At 53.1% G+C, this 18,247-nt stretch overlaps 1 protein-coding gene across 5 annotated transcripts in view; it reads left to right on the top strand.

Annotated features, from left to right (window-relative positions):
* The first annotated feature begins 8,921 nt into the window (after nt 1–8,921).
* The window catches only part of TMEM51 (transmembrane protein 51), a 48,269-nt gene continuing 38,943 nt past the window's right edge, over nt 8,922–18,247 (top strand). The window contains exon 1 of one of the 5 annotated variants that reach the window (XM_008542966.2): nt 8,922–9,093. The gene's annotated coding sequence lies outside the window, so the exon portion shown is untranslated. Of the gene's footprint in view, nt 9,338–9,414; nt 10,163–18,247 lie in introns of those variants that run through there. The other 4 variants (XM_070602687.1, XM_008542963.2, XM_008542968.2 and 1 more) reach the window with 4 other exon arrangements.

The raw sequence follows: 18,247 nt of genomic DNA, 5'->3' as shown, positions 1-18,247 counted from the left end.
TTGTGGCATGTGGGATGCTGCCTCAGCATGGTTTGATGAGCAGTGCCATGTCTGCGCCCAGGATTCGAACCAACGAAACACTGGGCCACCTGCAGCGGAGCGCGTGAACTTAACCACTCGGCCACGGGGCCAGCCCGGCAACTAATTTTTTAAAATACTGTATGGGCCAAATAAAACATATCTGAGAACTACATGTGACCTAGAGGATGCCAGGTAGTGGCCTGTCGGCCGGCTGGGCTTCCCTCTGGCCCAGCATGGTGCGGGAGTCAGGGTGAGGGACTGCTTAGCGCTGACTTGCAGGGACTGACAGCTAGTCTGGGGAGAAGGATGGATGGCGTCTGCACCAGATGTTCCCCCAGGGGGCTTTGGCACTACAGAAGGCCCTTGGAATTTAGATGCAGCCCCAGCAAAGGGGGGAGGGGCATTTCTACCACCTGGAATAACAGCGGCTCATAAATAAATTAAGCTGAGTCATGGAAAAATAGTTATATTTCCTGCCAGCTCGAGTTTGTGGTCTGAATCTCTTATCTCCTCTGCTAATTTGGGGAATTTAATTATTTCTATGCTGCACGTGTTTTCCGAGAATTCTTTTTTTCTCTTATGTCACTATGTATTCATTTATTTTATTTATTTGTGTATTATTTGGGTTAAGATCTTTATTTTGAAATAATTATAGATTCATAGGAAATTGAAAAAAAATTTCAAGGGAGGTCTTTCGTGTCCTCCACCCAGCCTTCCCCGGTGGTAACATCTTGCATAACCATCATACGATATCACAGCCAGGAAATTGACGTTGGTACAATCCAGCAAGCTTATTCAGATGTCATGTTTCACACGTAGTCATTTGAGTGTGTGTGTGATGCGTGTTGGTCTATGCAGTTTTATCACGTGAGCAATCAAGATCTGGAACCGTTCCATCGCTACCAGCTCCTTCTTGCTACTCCATTGTAACCACACCCCTCCACTCACCTCCACCATCCCCAACCCCTGGAAATGTTCTTCCTCTCCATTATTTGGTTATTTCAAGAATATTATATAAATGGAGTCATACAGTGTGTAACCTTTTGAGATTGGCTTTTTTTTTTACTCAGCATGATTCCCTTGAGATCCACCCAGGTTGTTACATATGTTAATAATTTGTTCCTTTTCCTTGCTTCGTAGTATTCCATGGTATGGATGTACCACGGTTTAACATTCACCTATTGAAAGACACTTAGGCTGTTTCCAGTTTGGGGCTATTATGAATACGTATGTATTTATAAGATTAGTTTAGAAAATGTCAGCCAGTGGCAGCTGTGTTCTGAGTTAGGATGAGGGACAATATTTTCTGTGGTCCCTCAGTCTTGGAAGTTTGCACAGACTTTTTCATTTGAACCCTGCAGAAGCCCTGGAGGGAGACACGGTGGAGAGTCATTCACTCAGTCAACACAATTGAGCACTTACAATGGGTGTGTACTATTCTAGGCGTTGGCATTATAGCAGTGAACAAAACCAATTAACACCCCTTTCCTCCTTTATTATCCCCAGTATGCATACGGGAAAACTGAGGCTCAGAGAATCTCTAAGACTTGCTCATGGTCACCCAGGTAGCAAGCGACAGAACTGGGACTTGAACCCAAGCCTTCGACTTCCAGGCCACTGCTTTTCTGATTCTATTTTGCTGTCTACCCTCATTAACATCAATATCGGAGCAAAAAGCACATGCTGGAGATCCTGCGTGCAATGTTTTTAACAGCGGTTCTTAACTGGAGGTGATTCCCCTCCCCGACCTCCCAGAAACATATGACAATGTCTGGAGTCATTTTTAGTTGTCACAACTTGAGAGGCAGTTGCTACCGGCATCTAGTAGGTGGAGGCCCAGGGAAGTGGCTCAGCAGCCCGCAATGCAGGGGACAGCCCCACAACAAAGAACCATCCCACTCAAGTGTCCACAGTGCCAAGGTTACAGAACTCTGGTCTAAAGGACCGTAAGAATCATGGACAAAGACAACAGCTACCCAGACGACTCAGTGTCGCATTGAACGTCCGCCCAAGTAGACACAACTGTTTCCATAACTGGTATGTTAGAGCAGGTGCATTCTTGGTTGGGGGCTGATGGAAGGGCATTGTGAAGCAGGGACAAAGAACCATCACCTCCACTATATCAACACTGGGAGGCTTTTCCGCCAGAGATGACGGTGTAGGGACAGCTGGAACGGCAGAAGACAGACTAGCGGGCTGCCTAAAAGAGGATGCAGAAAGGGCAGGAGGACTGTCCCTCCGCTCCGCGCCCTGCCTCGTCTATTCCCCTGAGGAACCTTGTTAGCCTCCGTCGTGCTGTAGACATGTGCAGTAGAGCAGAGCTGAACATGCAGAGCCTTTGAGGAAGGGCAGGGACACGGTAGCACATTCAACCACACCACGAAGTGTGCAAGCAACACACCTTCAGTTCCAAAACCAAACTCTATTTCTATTTCAAGGCCCCAGTCTGCTGGGTGGAAGACACTTGATCGTAACTGATCAGAGTTTCCGTACCTCTTGTCTGGGTTGTGTCTTTATTTCTTGTTTGGTGGGAGGAGCTCACAAAGGGCCAAGACCTGGGCAGGGGCCAGTGGCAATCTGGTCTTCTCTGGCGCCTGCTGAGATGACCTCATTTCTGTCTTCCAGATGGCAGATGTACCCTCCACGGCCCTCCTGGAAGTCCTTGCTGCACCCAGCCTCTCTCTCTTTCTTCTCTCACCTGCTTCTGCCCTCTTGGGCACATGGGAGATGTTGGCAGGGCCTGGTAAACCTCTGCAAGGCCGTCTCAGCCCCTCTGCCAGCCACCCCATGTGACCACACCCTCCAGGGCCATGCTGGGGAAGGGGCAAACACTCCCCTGGGCTTGCCCCCAATCCACATTCACTCATGAGGCCAGCTCAGGACCACTGCTGTGGCCACCACTCACCTCTCTGGAGACCCAAGCATCGTAACTTCCACTTGCCTGGACCCCCAGCCCAGAGACACTTAACCTTATCTGGGTCGGGGGAAATGGCTCTTGGATCTTGCTCAGTCTTCAGACCTTTTGTTAATGACACAAACTTCATGCCCACAGGGCTCCGCGGACTCCACTTCTGAAACTTAAAGCCTAGGCTCCTCCAACTCCAACGTCTCGGATCTTGAAACTCAAAAATGTTGTCTCTGCTTTTCTGCTGAATCAAGCTTCCCCCAAAGTGAGAAGAGCAAAAGGGAAAAAATTAAAACTTGCATCAATGTCACTAAATGTTAGCCCACTCCAGCAGCTTGCGCGAAAGGAATGTGCAAACAGGACCGTAGCAGGCGTGGGACACACTGTCATCTCCTGCCCTGGGCTCCTCTCCGCCAGGGGAGGCTGAATCGCTGTCTGCAGGTTCATCTCCCACCCTCCGAACCTGGATCAAGGCGTCGGATCAGACCATCACAAGCACCACCAGCATGGGAGCTGGGGTATGCGGCAGCTCAGACTCCTGGCAGCCCAGGTTCATGGCCAGACCCCGCCACTTAGCAGCTGAGTGAGCTTGATCAAGTCACTTAACCTCTCTGTGTCTCAGTCACCTCATCTATAAAATGGAGGAAATATAGTCCCTTCTTCCTGTGGCTGTGAGGATGATCAAACGAGACAGTGCTTGTAAGGGGTGTGGACCAGCGCCTAGCATGGCAGCACTTTGTGAACTTTGGCTGCTATTGTTGTCATTTCTTTACCTAGAGGTGAACCACATCGCATGCCCTCGTGGTCGCTGCTGGTGGTTTCGATGCAGTTCGTTACCTGGGAGGGGATCAGGGCATCTGTGCCCAGCCCCTGGCTCTGCTTCTCAGCTGCTTGCAAAAGCTTCAAACGGATTCTCTTTGGGTCCTTTCGTTGCAAGAAACAACTTATCAGACTAGTTTAAGCAAAAAAGGGAAACTCATTGGAAAAACAGGAATACTGCTCAGGCCTGAGGCCTGGAAGGCCAGCAGCAGTGCAGGCAACTTCTCTCTCGCACCCTCTCTGCAGGGGCCTTCCTGCTTTGGGGGGGCACCAGCCCAACAGGGCGACCTCCCTGCCCTTGAGGGTGCCTGCTCTAGGTGCCTCTGGGGGCGACCAGCAGCCATTGGCCTCACCTTCCTGTCGGCAGAGCCTCCGTTCGGTCCAGGTGTCTGCACCGATCCCAGGGGACTCCAGGGGAATCTCGAGAGTCTACACCGGTCTTGAGGGTCCTTACCAGTGGCAGGTTTAGGAATGGGCATGTGATCCAGTTCTCGTAAGGGAGACATCAAGGAAGTTTACTGGGGCTTCTGGGAAAGGTTTCTTCATTGACGGAAAAGGGCCCCCACAGGAAGAGAGGATGACAGAGCATGGGGCCCGAGGGAGCCGTGAGTAAGGAGACTGAGCAAATCAGAAGGGCCTGCCCGATCATGAAGTCCCTGTGTGTCCTTTCAAGGGCTCTGGCCTCGACGCCGAGGGCAGAGGGGAGCCGTCGCTCAGATCTGTGTTTCACACCGCTGACGGATCGAGAACGGATTCCAGCGGGCGAGCCGGCAGCAGGGCAGCGGTGAGGAAGTGGCCTGACTGAATGAGTGATGGAGACGCAGCAGAAGGCTCTACGCGATGGGGCACGAAGGAATACGGGGCGATGAGATACTGTTGCTGGCTCTCTGTGTTCAGGGGTCTCAAGAACCTGTACCCCAAAGCCACGATGTCCTCACTGGCTCCATTCTGGGCCATCTGATCTGTCTGCACAGCCCTGGTTACGCTGGTAACTCAGGTAGAGACTATTTCTTGAATGACAATTTTTCAGGAAACGGGATGAAAATTGTTTCCCTTAAACTAATGGTCCAACAATCCAATTTCGCTTTGCACTACAGGAGCACAATTTCTCTGCCACGTGGACCTGATTCAGCCTTCAGAGAGACTGGGCCAGTGTGTCGCGGGTGATACCTGCGTGCCAGACACATCCCGTCCCCATGACTCATGTGAACCGCTCCAGAGGAAGGCTGGGTCACAGGAACCCGCATGCGATTTACTGCTGACTTTGGCGAGAGTGAGACATTGCTCAGCTCCTCGGGGTGTAGAAACGCGCCCTCATGGGGAGTAAGCGGGAAGAGGGGCTCACCCGCTCAGAATGGAGCGAAGGCAAAGAGTGGCAGATGGAGAAAGACCCCAGCAGGAAGGGGAGGCCCAGGCAAAGGAGGGGGTGCTCCCGGTGGACAAGACGAGGAGTTCCCGGCCTCCTTTTTTCCCCTAGTTTTTATTTTTAATTTAACACATTCTTACAGAAAAAAATGATTACTTCCCCCATCTCACACACACACACACACACACACACACGCCTCTTCTCAATTTCTAAGGGTAACCACGGTCTGAGTCCTTCCACACACTTTCTGTGCATAATCAGATATGTATGTGTCTATGTCTTTTTAAAAAAGCACTTGTGTGGCATCATCATGCATAGTTTTGCTTTTCTCAGTTAATGATACGCCTTGGATATTCTTCTCTGCTATCGCTGCCTCCTCCTTTTTCATGACTGCATAGTATTCTGGGATGAGCCTGCACCATAATTTATTTAGCACATCTCCTATTGGTGGCATTTGGGTTGGTAACAATTTTTCACCATTACAGATAATTAGCAATGAAAATCCTTGATGGTTTTTCAAGCAGGCTCTTGAGCACATGTGTGGGTTCTCCTATACGAGGATCTATTCCTCTAAGCAGATTATCCAGCTTTACTTCACAACAGATTGAGGTCTAGTCCCTGACCAGGCAGTGTAATACTTTAAATTAGTTATTTGCCTACTGAGCCAGAGCAAATGGAAATGTACGCTCAGCACAGCATTCTCTCCTCTTAGAATCCAGTCTTTCGGAACTGGACAGCTTACTGCCCCAAACGACTCATGTTCAGATGACCCTGGACCATTTACAAGGTACTTTGTCACATTCTGGCTCACCTGATCCTCTTATTGATTCTTCAGAGTAGCTATCATTAGCATCACTGTTTTACAGATGAAGAAACTGAGGCTCAGAGAGGAGGAGACATCTGCCTAAGGTCACACAGCTCATAAGTATGAGCTTATGACAGAAACCAAAGACAGAGCTGATGAAATCCTGCCTTCTTTCTAAATCCATGATACAGGCTGTATCATGCGGCCTCATGAGAAGAGCTTTAGGGTAGACAGTTAGCTGAAAAGGCAGGTGAAATAAACATCTGTCTCCATGCCTGAGTCACAGGACACATTAGTTTCCTGTGGCTGCTGTAACAAATTACCACAAACTTAGAACAACACAAATTTATTGTCTTCCAGTTCTAGAGGTCGGAAGTCCAAAATCAGTCTCACTAGGCTAAAATGAAGGTGTCAGCAGGCCTGTGCTCCTCACAGAGGTTCTAGGGGAAAACCCACTCCTGACCTTTCCCAGCTTCTAGAGACTGCCCACGTTCTTCGGCTCATGGCCCCCCCCAGCAATCGCATCACCCTGACCTCCACACATCTCCTTCACTGACTCTGACCGTCCTGCCTCCTTGCAAGAACCCTTGTGACTACATTAGGTCCACCAGGATAATCTCCCCATCTCAAGATCCTTTACTTACTTCCATCTGCAAAGTTCTTTTTGCCATATCCACAAATTCTGGGGATGAGAACGTGGATATCTTCGGGCAGCCTTTATTCTGCCTACCATAGGGGGTTCCTAGCATAGCAGTTAAGAGTGAGGGTATACCTCGGTTCAAATCCTGGCTCTACATTTTGCTGGCAGAGCCAGATACATATCTTCTCTGAGTCTTAGTTAGACTGAGCTGAAAGAACAGAAATAATAGAATCTTCCTTCTAAGTCTGTTGTGAGGATTGACGAGCACAATGTTTGCAGAGCACTCGAAACACAGGGCTCAGTGAATGGTTAACTGTCATCTTCCCCCTGCCTATTATGGTAAAGGGTAACAGAAATTCCACCATTCACGATTTATTCCTTTGGCTCTTTCTCCCACCTCTCAGGCCCTTGTCAGCTGACACTTAGTGGGATAAGGCAGTTAAATTAAGTCAGGATCCTCAATGGGACACAGAGAACCTGGAAGATTCAGAGGAACTAACCACGTAGAGGGAGAGGGCTCTGAAGTGGAGGATGACGAGGAGAATCATGCTTCTTTTGCCAGCTTCTCAGTTTTGCCCGTGGCTCAGCTTTGGCTGACAATTTCTCCAGCCCCTCCCCCGATTAGCCAGGGCGAGCCTGCCTGAAAGGAACCCTCCGAAGATGATGTTCTCAGATAGACGAGACCTGCTCTGTTGGTTCTGCAGCAGAGCGGGGCAGCTCTGGTGTTGGATCCTGGCGTGGAAAAGTACTGACACTCTGCCTCCAGGTAGGAGCTGGGGCAGCTGTCTAAAATGATCCTCCACAGTCCGGGCCTCGCCAAAGTTGGTCTCGCAGAGTGAAATGAAAACCAGATTCCTGGTCTTATCGGAGAGCTATGTGACTGGTTCCCATCACTCTGCGGGAGCCTGGAAAGTTCCCAAACTCACTGTCGGGGATGGATACACACAGCTCTCAAATGGGAGCATGTTATCCCGGGTACCTGCCTAGACAAAGGGTTCTCCCCATTCGCTGAAATAATGTTATTATTAGGGGCTTTCATTTATCCAGCAAATATTTATTAAGCACTTCCAGGGGGCCAGGAAAGTGGGCAGGGCACAGGGGTCCCTGTGCTCAGGAGAGCAGGAGGCAGATTTGTAGGGAATTACATCACTGTGCAGAGAGTGGGCCAAAGGTGACTTCTTCCTGAACGGCAGACGGGAGAAGCGGAGAATCTTGTCTCAGGGTAGAGAACATGTGCAGACTGACAAGGAATTATTCTGTAGCAGGGAGAGGGAGCACAGGCTCTGGAGCTGACCAACTTGGGTCTCACTCCTGAACCTTCCCAGCTGCGTGACCTGGGGCAAATGACCTCGCCTCCTTAAGCCTCAGCTTTCTCTTCTGTAAAGTGAGCATAACCAAAACTGCCTCGGGGTTGTTATGAGGGTTATGTGAGGTGGTGCAAGGGAAGTGGGCAGCAACCTGTGCTTGGTCCATAGCAAGGATGTGGGGAGTAGCAGCTGTTAGACCCATGCAGACTCACTCTATTTTCCCCCAAATCACAAAACAGCCCAAATTTGTCCTTTTGTGGACACCATGGTCCGTTCAGCTGTTCCTGTGCTTGTTAAGAAGCAACAATGGGAAAAAATACCCGCGTGTGGCAACTCTGTAGATACACACTCGTGGGGACCAAGTGTACCCACGAATTCAGCAGTTTGCAAGTGAACTTGATTGCAGTTACCACCAGGGTGTCTGTTTTCTGTCCTGGACAGGGCGCGTTCCCAGGAGGAGGCGCCTTCTGTCCTCAGCTAGATTCTCTGACACCCGGCCAGCTGCCTATCAGCTTTTCCCAGGGTTTGAACTTCAAAGGGCTGGACACTCATCCGAGAAAGGGACCCCGGCCTGACCTCTCTTGGAATTCAAAACAATGGAAGCTTGAGAGAGGAGGCGGGCTACCTTCTCCCTCTGCCTTTAGAATCCCGGTTTTCCGCGGTCTGCCTGAGACCAGCCCACCCAAGTTCCGGCGCCTCGGCGGCACGATCCCAGGCAGAGGCAGAGCCGCAGGCAAGAGACGCTCTTGTCCAGCTGGGCTTCACCAGCCCCAGAGCCAGGCCTCGGGCAGCAGCTTCCGGGCGCTGAGCAGAGGCGGGCCACCCGCCTGCCACCTGGTCGGCAGGACGACAATCGGTGCTTCGTTGGGAAAGTTATCTGCAAAGCTGGAAATGACCCCCCAGCAGGGGAGGCTTATGGGCCAGGGAACCCCGGTCCTGTGCATGGACGCGGGCTCCCGGAAGGGGCTCCACCCCGGCCGCGGCCCTGGCGTGCGGCCCAGAGGGCGCCCAGGGGACCGGGAGAGGGTAGGAACAGGGCCGAGGGCATGAGAAGACTTGCTTTTTAAACACTCGCTTCCTCCTTTCCTACCTCCGCCCGTCAGTCACCTCGCAGGGCACCAGCCCTGGGCGGAGCAGGCGGACCCCAGCGCCCCGAACCCGCCCGGGGGTGGAGAGGGAGGCGGGGGCCTTCCCAGGAAGAGGGGAAGAGACAGGCGCACGGGCGGCCAGGTGAGCGCTCGGCCAGGTAAAGGGGCGGCGCTCGGGTCCGGGTGCCGAGCCTCGGCTCTCGCGCCTGATCGGGCAGGGAGGGGCGTCTCCCAGCTCAACTTAACCCGTAAATACCCAGGACTCCCGGCTGAGACACCTGCCCCCAGTCCCCGCCCCGACGCACCCAATTCCGCGGCCCCTGGATAGGGAGAGGTCAGGGATCTATCTGTCCCCGACCCCGGCTTAGCCAGCTCCGTGTGACAGGGTAAGAAGGAGGACTGGGGCCAGCGCCCCGCCCCAGCCGACGCGAGGGAGTGGGTGCCGGCCCCCGCAGCTCGGGTCGCGCGCCCCGGGCCTCCGAGCGGCGCGGAGGGCGGGGAGGGAGGGTCTACCGGTGGGCGGCGCCTCTCCCCGCTGGAGGCAGCTCCCGGCCGGCGCCGCCCTCTGCCTCTCGCCGTCACTCCCTCCCGCACGCCGGCGCTCCAAGGCCGCGCTTCCTGCGTCCGCATCCCGGTCTCCGAGCGCGCGGCGCGCCGTCTCCGCCGCCGCCTCCCTCGACCGAGATTCCCCCGAGGCCCCAGCCCCGCGATCGCGCCAGCCCCGGAGGAGGCAGCCCGAGGGGGCCGGGGTCACGGAGCCCTCAGCCCCCGGCTACCTGACCGAGACCGAGCTGGGCTCGCCGCCGCCCGGGTGAGTCTGCGCCGCTGCTCCTTCCGCCCCGCCGCGCCCCGCGGACTGACTGTTGTTGGAGGGGAGTCGAGGGCTGTGTGGGTCTGTCCGTGCGCCCGTCTGAAGCTTCCTGCCTGGGGTCGGCTGCCGGGAGGACTCGGTACCCGTACCCTCTGGAGCCGCGCCCCGCCAGTGCGGGACACCCCCCGTCTCCCGGCTATCACGCTGGGGCCAGCTGGCCTCGGCTGGGGGGATGGCAGCCGGCTCCGGGGCCCGCTGTCGGCGAGGACAGGTGTTTCGAACCCTCGGCCAAAGAGGCACCTTCCACCGGTGCTTAGAGCAGAACTTGCCAGTCGGTCCCCGGAAACCACCCTGGCGCTGCCCGCGGGAGCCCCCCGCCTCCATCCTCTCCTCCTTCCTGGTAATCGAGGCTTTTTACGGATTTAGATTAGTGTGTGTGTGTGTGTGTGTGTATGTTTTACGTACTAGGAACAAAAGAGTGAGGAGTTGGGCGTGAGCAAAGTGGGGGTGAAACTGAGCACAGGGCAAATACTCAGAGTCCCTCACGTCTCTAGTCTGCGCCCTGGCGGGAAGCGTGCGCCCCGGGAGCGCTGAGTCTGGTTGAGAGGGATGGCCGCTTTCAGGAGGAAATCTTTCCTAACCGAGGGGCGAGGGACGTCCGCGCGGTTTCCCCAGCCCGGCGCAGGCCCTTCCTGGCCGGTGGCAGCCGCCGCGGGGCACCGGCGCAGCGCTGGGACGAGCCTGTGCGGCCGGGACCCGGGGCCTCCCTGGCAGCGCGGGTGGTCCCGGGCTTGGAAACAGCGGCTCCGCGGGAGCGGGGTGGGCGGGGCCGCAGAGGTTGCTCCCTACAGCTGCCTTCTGGCTTTTGTTTTGAGTGGGTCGCTTCGAGCATAGCTCCCTTGTGAAAGATGGGCTCTGGGACGTGCGAACGGCTTTCACACTTTGGAGATTTGTCACCTAAAGATCTCGACCCAAGTGACAGGGCCAAATGGAATCGGGATGTTCCCTCCTAACATCGCCCTCCCCAGCCTGGGAGGAAGGCAGAAGAGAGAGGAAGGGGAGGAGGCTGGCGGCCATGTATTCCTCACCACGACCTCCTCAGCTAGTTCCCTGATGAGGGCTGGCCCCAGGGACACAGGGCCCAGGGGCCTCCGGGGGCTGCAGCCTAGTGAGGGAGTCAGAGGTTGTAAGTGACAAGTGTTGCAGAGTGTTGGCCCTGTAGTCACGGCCCACCACTCGTTGGCTGTGTGACCACGGTGGACAGGCACTTGGCCTCTCTGAACCTCACTTTCTTCGTCGGTATGATGGGAATGATAACCCCCTGGGGCGGAGTGGGGCCTCCATGCCTAGCAATAGCAAGTATCTGTAGTAAGTTCTGTTCCAGGGGGAGAACAGAAGAAAGAAAAGAACTCAGACTGAGGCCAGCCAGGAGGTCCTGCTGAGAAAAGAGTGCTGGAATATTAAACAGGGACATAGAGTCCCTGGAGGGATGGGGGAGGTGCTCAGGGAGTGGGGGGGGGGTGGGGAGAAGTGGGAGTGGAGGTCTGGAATGAGCTGGACTGGAAAGGCGGGTGCGGTCAGCTGCAGGTGGGACTCTGGAGTAGGCAGATGTTGACTGAGTGCCTGCTGTGGGCCAGGCAGTGTTCCCTGTGGTCAGTATAGGCCACTGAACTAGAAAGATAAAGAGACAGATTCCATTCAAGCTCTTGAAGCAGAGCAGTCATTTGATCCTCTTGACCCTGAGGAAGGTCACAGTGAGTTTGGAGAAGGGTGCTAGGAGAGGGGAGGTTGCTCTGTGGGTTGGGGGCAGTGGGAATGAAAATGGGGGCTGCATCGGAGCCCCTGCAAAGGAGACAGGGATTAACATGTGGTCTCCATGTGTGGCTACTGGTCAAAGGTGAGATTGTGGATTCGATGTGCGGCCAAGCTGCTGGCCTGTCTTGATCCAGAGAGCAGTGGGCGTGCCAGGGACCTTGGTGGGGCCCAGGCCCCTCCAGGGGTGCTTTCCGGCCCCTTGGCTGCAGAAGTCACAAGGCCCAGGAGTTTGTCTGTGTAAGGAACGGCAGAATGGGAGGTGGACCCAGCGTCCCCTCTCCTGTTGTTTGCACTGGGCAGCCCGCCGCTTCTGGGGCTCCTGTTGTACTGGGGCACAGTGCTGGTCAGTGTCCTCCCCTCCCTCTGGGGGGCTGGCAGTCGACTCCTCAGAACCCTCGGCTGGAGCCTGAGGAGCCTAGCTCTGGGCTTCTCTGCCCCCAGCTCCAAATTGAGGTGGAGTTCCAGGGACTGAGAAGAGTTTTCTCCCTAAGTGCCAGGAAAGTTCCAGAAGCTCAGCTGCCTTCTGACTGGGGATGTGGGGAAGGGTCTGCTTCTGGCTGCTGGCTTTTGCTTTCACTTTTGTTGTGTCTGCTCTGATGTTTGGAGGAGTCCTTCTCACGATTGACGGCTGTAAGGGTGTCGTCCATGCTGTAAGTCTCCCCGGGCTTGGAGGTGGACCGCGCATGGCCTTTCACCTGCCACAGGAGGTGAAAGGAGGACCCCAGAATGTCTCTCTGGCGGAGCGGACCAGTCTCATTGGCAAATGAAACTCAGAGAGGGGAAGGGACTTGCCCACGGGCACACAGCAAGTCTGCAGCAGAACGGGGACCGGGACCCAGCCCTCCTGGCCCCTCTAGGGTCCTCTGCATTGTCCCAGGAGGCCTGGCCACGTTCAGGTCGGACACCTGTTTTAGGCCCCAGTTGAGTCCAGGTTTGGTGGTTTCTCAACATCTCAGTCTTGCCGGCTGCTTCGTAGAGTGTTGCCCCTCCCCAGCCTAGACAGCTGGCCTGGCTTGGCCTGGCAGTGTTTTTTTTCCTCCCTCCTCCTAGATGGAGCCTTTGGTGCCCTGGCTGTTTCACCTGGGAACTTTGGCTCCCTAAAGAAACAGGTCCTTTGTTTGGTTTTTCCTGCTTCAGGCGCCACTGCCCTGCCCCTCCCAGACAGCCCCAAGACACAGCCGGAGGTGGCTCTCTGAGGGTCTCTGCTGGGCTCTTCCTCTCGCTGAGACTCCACCCTCCCCTGAGCCCCAGCCTGGATCTCCAGACCCCTGGGTTGGCCCTGGCCTGCTGGCCGGTGTTGTTTACTCGGGCCGGGCCGCTGCCGGTCTCCTGTTCTCCCTTGCCCGAGATTGATCAGACTCAGCAGTCCTCAAACCCGAATGTGGATCCCTTTAGCTCGTAGGATGTTGCAGCCAGAAGGGACCTTCGCCATCAGAAAGTCCGATCTGCTTATTTTACAAATGGGGAAACCGAGACCCAGGGAAGGGAAGGGGCGTGCCTGAGATCCGAACTAGGACTAGACCCCAAGGTTCCCACATTCTGTCTGGAATGATTTTGAGGATAGTTCTTGAAAAAAATAAAAAGAGCTCTCAGCCCATCCAAGAGCCCCTTTGCCCGGCACTCCCCGCTCCAGGTGTTCTGGGGGTATCCACAGTGACACGTCCAGCGGGTGTAAATGCTCAGGCCCCTGGAAGATGAGGGGTACACCATAATGGGTATATATCTGGACATCTTTAGTTCCTGTCTGCTCAAAGTGGCATCAGCGCTGGGGAGTAAGGTGGTGATTAAGCTCACTGCTGCTTCCTTAACCATGCTTTACACCGTCCCCCTGGGTGGACGGGCTTTTAAAGTTGTTTTCTTCCCTGGATTGCCAAAGAAGTCCATGTTCTTTGTAGAAAACGTGGAAGGAAAACATCACGATATGCAGGCAGCCACTGTTAATATCATGGTGTTTTTTTCGGATTTTTTTGTTTGTTTGCTTGCTCTGCTGTTTCATATCCTGGCTTTTCAATTCATCCTCGTAACGTGTATTTTCCCCGTGTGACAGCTTTTTTACACCGGTTCTAACCTGTCAGTCTCACTTGCTTTTACCTTCTGATGGCTGGAAAGTACCAGGCGGCCGGCTTTCTGCATTGGCTCCTTCGGAACGCTCCGTGGCCAGAATCCTGTAATGCTATGCAAATTATTCACCACCGCGCGACTTAGGGGACCATTTCTCTGCATCATGGGTGTTTGGGAAAGGGCTTTGTTTACAGAATCTAAATCAAAAACCGATTCTCAGTGAGCCTCTTAGAAATGGAGGCGGTCAGCCATCTGGGTAGGATTATCCAGAGAGGGCAGAAAGCTTTGTGTCTTCTCGTTTTGGCTGTGTTAGTTTTAACCCAGCCAAGTGCTCCCACCCCACTGTCACCACCCCTTGCCCCAGATCTCTCCGGGATTAGGCGTTGGGGTGGCGAGTGCGCGTCCCTAGAAAAATCAGTATTTGGCTCACTCGTCTCCAAGGCCTGCCCCTTGGCGAGCAGGTGTTCCCATGGCAAAGATGTGCAGAGAATTTACCTCGTCAGGTGACGAGGTCGGTCACTCCACCTTGGGGACTTCCTTGGTACCTCTCATCCTCTAACAGGAGCCCAGCTTTGTTAAGGCCCCAGAAATTGTCAATGGTAGAAGCGATCTCGGAGGTTCCCTAGGCTGATGTTTACCGACTGTGGGCAGCGACTTATTAGCAAGTTTTGAAATCAGTTTAGTGGTTTTCCACTGGCTTTCTTAAAGTGAAGTAGAAGAAAGTAGATTTGCATCTCTTGTCGTGAGAAATATTCTTTAGTTAAACTTCGTCTCGGGTCTCTGTATGTGGTATGCACTGAGTCACCAGAGAAACATATTTCCAGCAGCCTGGTGAGAACTGGGGGCCGCACGGCTCCGGTCCGCTGGTTTTTATACTGTGATGCTGGGAACTCTGGGGTGGCTTGGACCGCTCCCAGAAGCAACTCAGGGGTTTGCATGGACAGGGCTGAGTGGTGGCGGGCAGGGCCAGCTGGAAGGAACCTCTGCCTACAAATGTTCCAGATGTCAGGGATGCAAAAGAGCCTTTTTAAAAAATTCTTGAGACTTTAAAAATAGAACAGCAAGTTAGAAACGGCTGCTAGTTTAGCCACCTCAATTCTTAAAGGAGACGGGGGCCGGAAGACAGAGAGGCCAGGGCCTGTGCCGGGCAGGTGGCCTCTCAAGTTTCACAGTGATGACACTATCCAAGGGTAGACTTTTGACACCTTCCCATCAGGCGCTAAAGTTAGTATCAGCCTGCTAACCGCCCCAAACGCATCTTCCTCATGCAGCCTGAGTACCCTACGGGGTACGCTGTTCCGTTCCCCAAGAATTAATGTTTGTCATGAAGCCTCTGACTCTGGTGCCAACAGCTCAGTTTGTGTTGCCGCGTGAACAGCACTCACTTGTTCAAGGCCAGCACTTAGAGTAGGGTTGGTAAGCCTGTTTTGGTATTTCTCCTTTTTTTTTTTTAATGTTCCCAGTGCTTCTCTAATGGAAGCGTCCTGGAGGCAGTGGGCCCAAGGTCGCCCAGCAAATCCTGGCAGATCCAGGAAGAGAACTCACCGCCATGGTCTTCTATGATGTATGGTGTTCTCGATGTCTCCAGAAGGTTCTGCTATTTCTTCTCGTCAAGATGTAGGACCAGGTGGCTCTAATTCTTGGTGGATTTTATGTCTTTGCCACTTTTTCCTCTTCACATCTGGTCTGAGAGAGAGAGAGAGAATTTACTTACCCTTGTTCCACATTTTCCCCACACCCGCTGGCCGGGCTTGTGCTGGTTAGGGTGTGGGCATGGTTTGTTGGTACTTGGTGGGGAAGGATATGATTTAAAAAAACAACAACACCCTTTCAAACCCCAGATATGACATCTTCATTAACTGTAGCTTGGAGGGTGGCAATTACGTATTGGAGTTGCCTTTGGGTAATTGTTGTTTTCAAACAGTGACAGATGCGAATTCTGCTATCTGAGGGGAAGTCATCTTTAAACAAACAGACTGATACGTACTGTGTGCCGGGCGCTGAGCCAGTGGTGAACTAGAGAGGGCCAGCTCGCGCCCCCAAGATGGGGCTGATTTCCTGGTGGAGATGGCTGTGAGGGGCCTTTACACTACAGCCCAGGGGTGATTAGGACGCCCAGGAACGCGAAGGACGAGAGTCAGGGAAGGGTTTTCAGAAAGAGTGGAGTCCAAGCTGAAGTCTGAAGGGGGAGCAGGTCAGCAGCAGAAGAGGGTGCACCTGGCAGAGGCAACAGCCTCGCGCAGTCCTCGCCACAGCCTAGGAAGTAACAGCCCCACCCCCGCCCCTTTACAGATGACCACAGAAAAGGCGATCCGTGCGATTCCACCTAATAAATGCAGAGCTATTGTTTGAAATAGAGGGGGTGGTGGGGGGAGCTGTTTGGCCTCCACTGTGTGTCCCCTCTGCTACCCACCGCAGCATTGTTCTGGCATTCACTCATCTTTGCCACCTCCGGCCTTGCCCAGAGTCTTGGGGGTGCACCCCCTAAACTTCCGTGAGAAGGTTTTGGCCAATTCCTGCACCGAGCACCAGCTGTGGGGTGCTGAGGAAATTCATATGGGGTATTCATATTGGGTATTCATAGTGCGCTCCCCTCCAATGTGGAACTTGCATGACCTGCGTTGAACACCCGGTGGAAACACCTGGTCATCTGTCCTTGGGTGATGTCTTGCCTTTTCCCGGCTGATGCGGGGTCACCTCTGCTAGGTAGTAGCTTGACCTTTTCCCCCTTGGTGACCTCCCCCTTCCCCATGTCACAGAAATGGAGGCAACAATGGGTTGTGTCTCATTCTTAACTTAAATAACTTTTATGAACTCTTTTTGTTAATTATAAAGTTAGTTTGTTTAATTAGAAAAAATTTTACGCATGGTAAAAAAAAATCCAACAGTGTAAAATTCAATAAAATTCCATAAAATCATCCCAGACCCTAGCCCCTCTTCCCAGAGATTGCCGTGGGTCATGATTTCTTGTATATGCTTCTAGAAATTTTCTGTGCATATCTAGCTGCTTTCTAATGCTGCTTTTAGAGGTTCTCCTGGTCATCAAAGCAATAAAGCGTTACGGTTGTCAGGATCATTATGAAATTGTTGGGTAATTTTAAACTTGTAACATATCAGGGTACTCAGGTCACCTTTAAACCCACTAACTGCTTGAAATTTTATGTCAGACCTTCCATCTCTGCATTTTTCTGTGAAGGGTCAGTAGCTTTCATCAGATTCTCAAAGGGGTCTGTCCACCGCAAAAAAGGAAGAACCCTGGATTGTAGGTATGAGAGAAGCAATCTCGTACAGATAAACGGGAGATAAACATGTCATTAGCTGGCGGGTACAAGTTCCGAATTTATGCATCGTTTCTGCTGTGTTTTGTGGTTGGAAGTTGATGGAGCCACTGATGGACCGGATTTGTCTCGGGCTGAGGGGACGGTGCCTGGCTGAGCCACCCGAGGTGAAGTTCATGGAGGGTTCCAGCCCCGCGTGTTTGCACTGATTCATCGCACGGGGGGAGTTATGTCAGCAGCTTGAGAATGCATGTGTGGTCTTGCCCGGCACGAAGTTGCCCGGTTACTGGGAATTTCTCACGGGGAGGAGCAGATGAACTTGCTTCCTACCGGGGATTTCAGGCTGAAAAAGATTCAAAAAGAGTTTAGGGGAATTCCTGGGAGGCAGAACCATATCCGGTTGGTGGTGAAAGTCTCGGACGTTTGGGGGAAATGGCCTTCATGGGGTCAATATCCTTGCTGGAGTGGCGGGGTGGGGAAACCGCCAAGTCCTCCCATCACCTTGTTTTGGGGTGGCCCTGGAGGAGGCAGGTCCTGGGCTGGGGGCTGGAGAGAGGATCTGTCCTTGGAAGGTACTTCCAATCTTAGTTTAAATGTACACAGGTCACTTGGGCCAAGCACTGTTCTAAGCGATTTGTGTATATTAACCCGTAACTCACTGATCCTCATAACAGTTCTATGACATGGGGAAACTGAGGCAGGAGTATGCCAGCTACTGTGCGAACAACCCCACACCTCACGGGCTTGAGATACAAAGTCACAATTGAACGTTTTGGGTGGAGAAGGCAGGATCTTTGCTCCACAAATATCGTCCCTCCGAAGCTGATTGCCCTCTTGCTGCCTGTTGTAGGGAGGAGGTTTTGCTACATTTCACACCCTGGTTCAGACATCTTTCGTCAGTTGGAACGTCTTCTTGAGGAAACAACCCAAGTGTCCAACAGAACGGCCTGGAAAAGACACTGTGCTCCATCCGTGCCCGGGAATCCCACGGGGTCACTAAAAAGGGTGGTGGTGGAGAAGACTTTGAAAGACATAGGAGGACGATTCTAATCGATTCATGTAAAAAGGCAGCTTACAAAGCTGGCCCATTTTTTTTAATTTTAAAAAAGATACGAAGAATTCTGCAATTTGAATCTTTACCATTTCTAAGTTTCCTAGGGAGAAGCGTGTACTGTGTTACTTTGTATTAAAGTAACAGATTTAAAGTTTGGGCGGTGGCCCTGATGACCTCCGTGACTTGGACAGTTGCTTAATTTCCCCAAATGGGAAGAATCGTTTTAGGATTTTGTGAGGATTAAATGAGCTAAATGTAAAAAGTACTTAGCACATTG

Source organism: Equus przewalskii, chromosome 2, assembly GCF_037783145.1.
Source record: "Equus przewalskii isolate Varuska chromosome 2, EquPr2, whole genome shotgun sequence".
NCBI classification, from domain to species: domain Eukaryota; kingdom Metazoa; phylum Chordata; class Mammalia; order Perissodactyla; family Equidae; genus Equus; species Equus przewalskii.
This window is presented reverse-complemented; position numbering and strand designations above follow the sequence as displayed.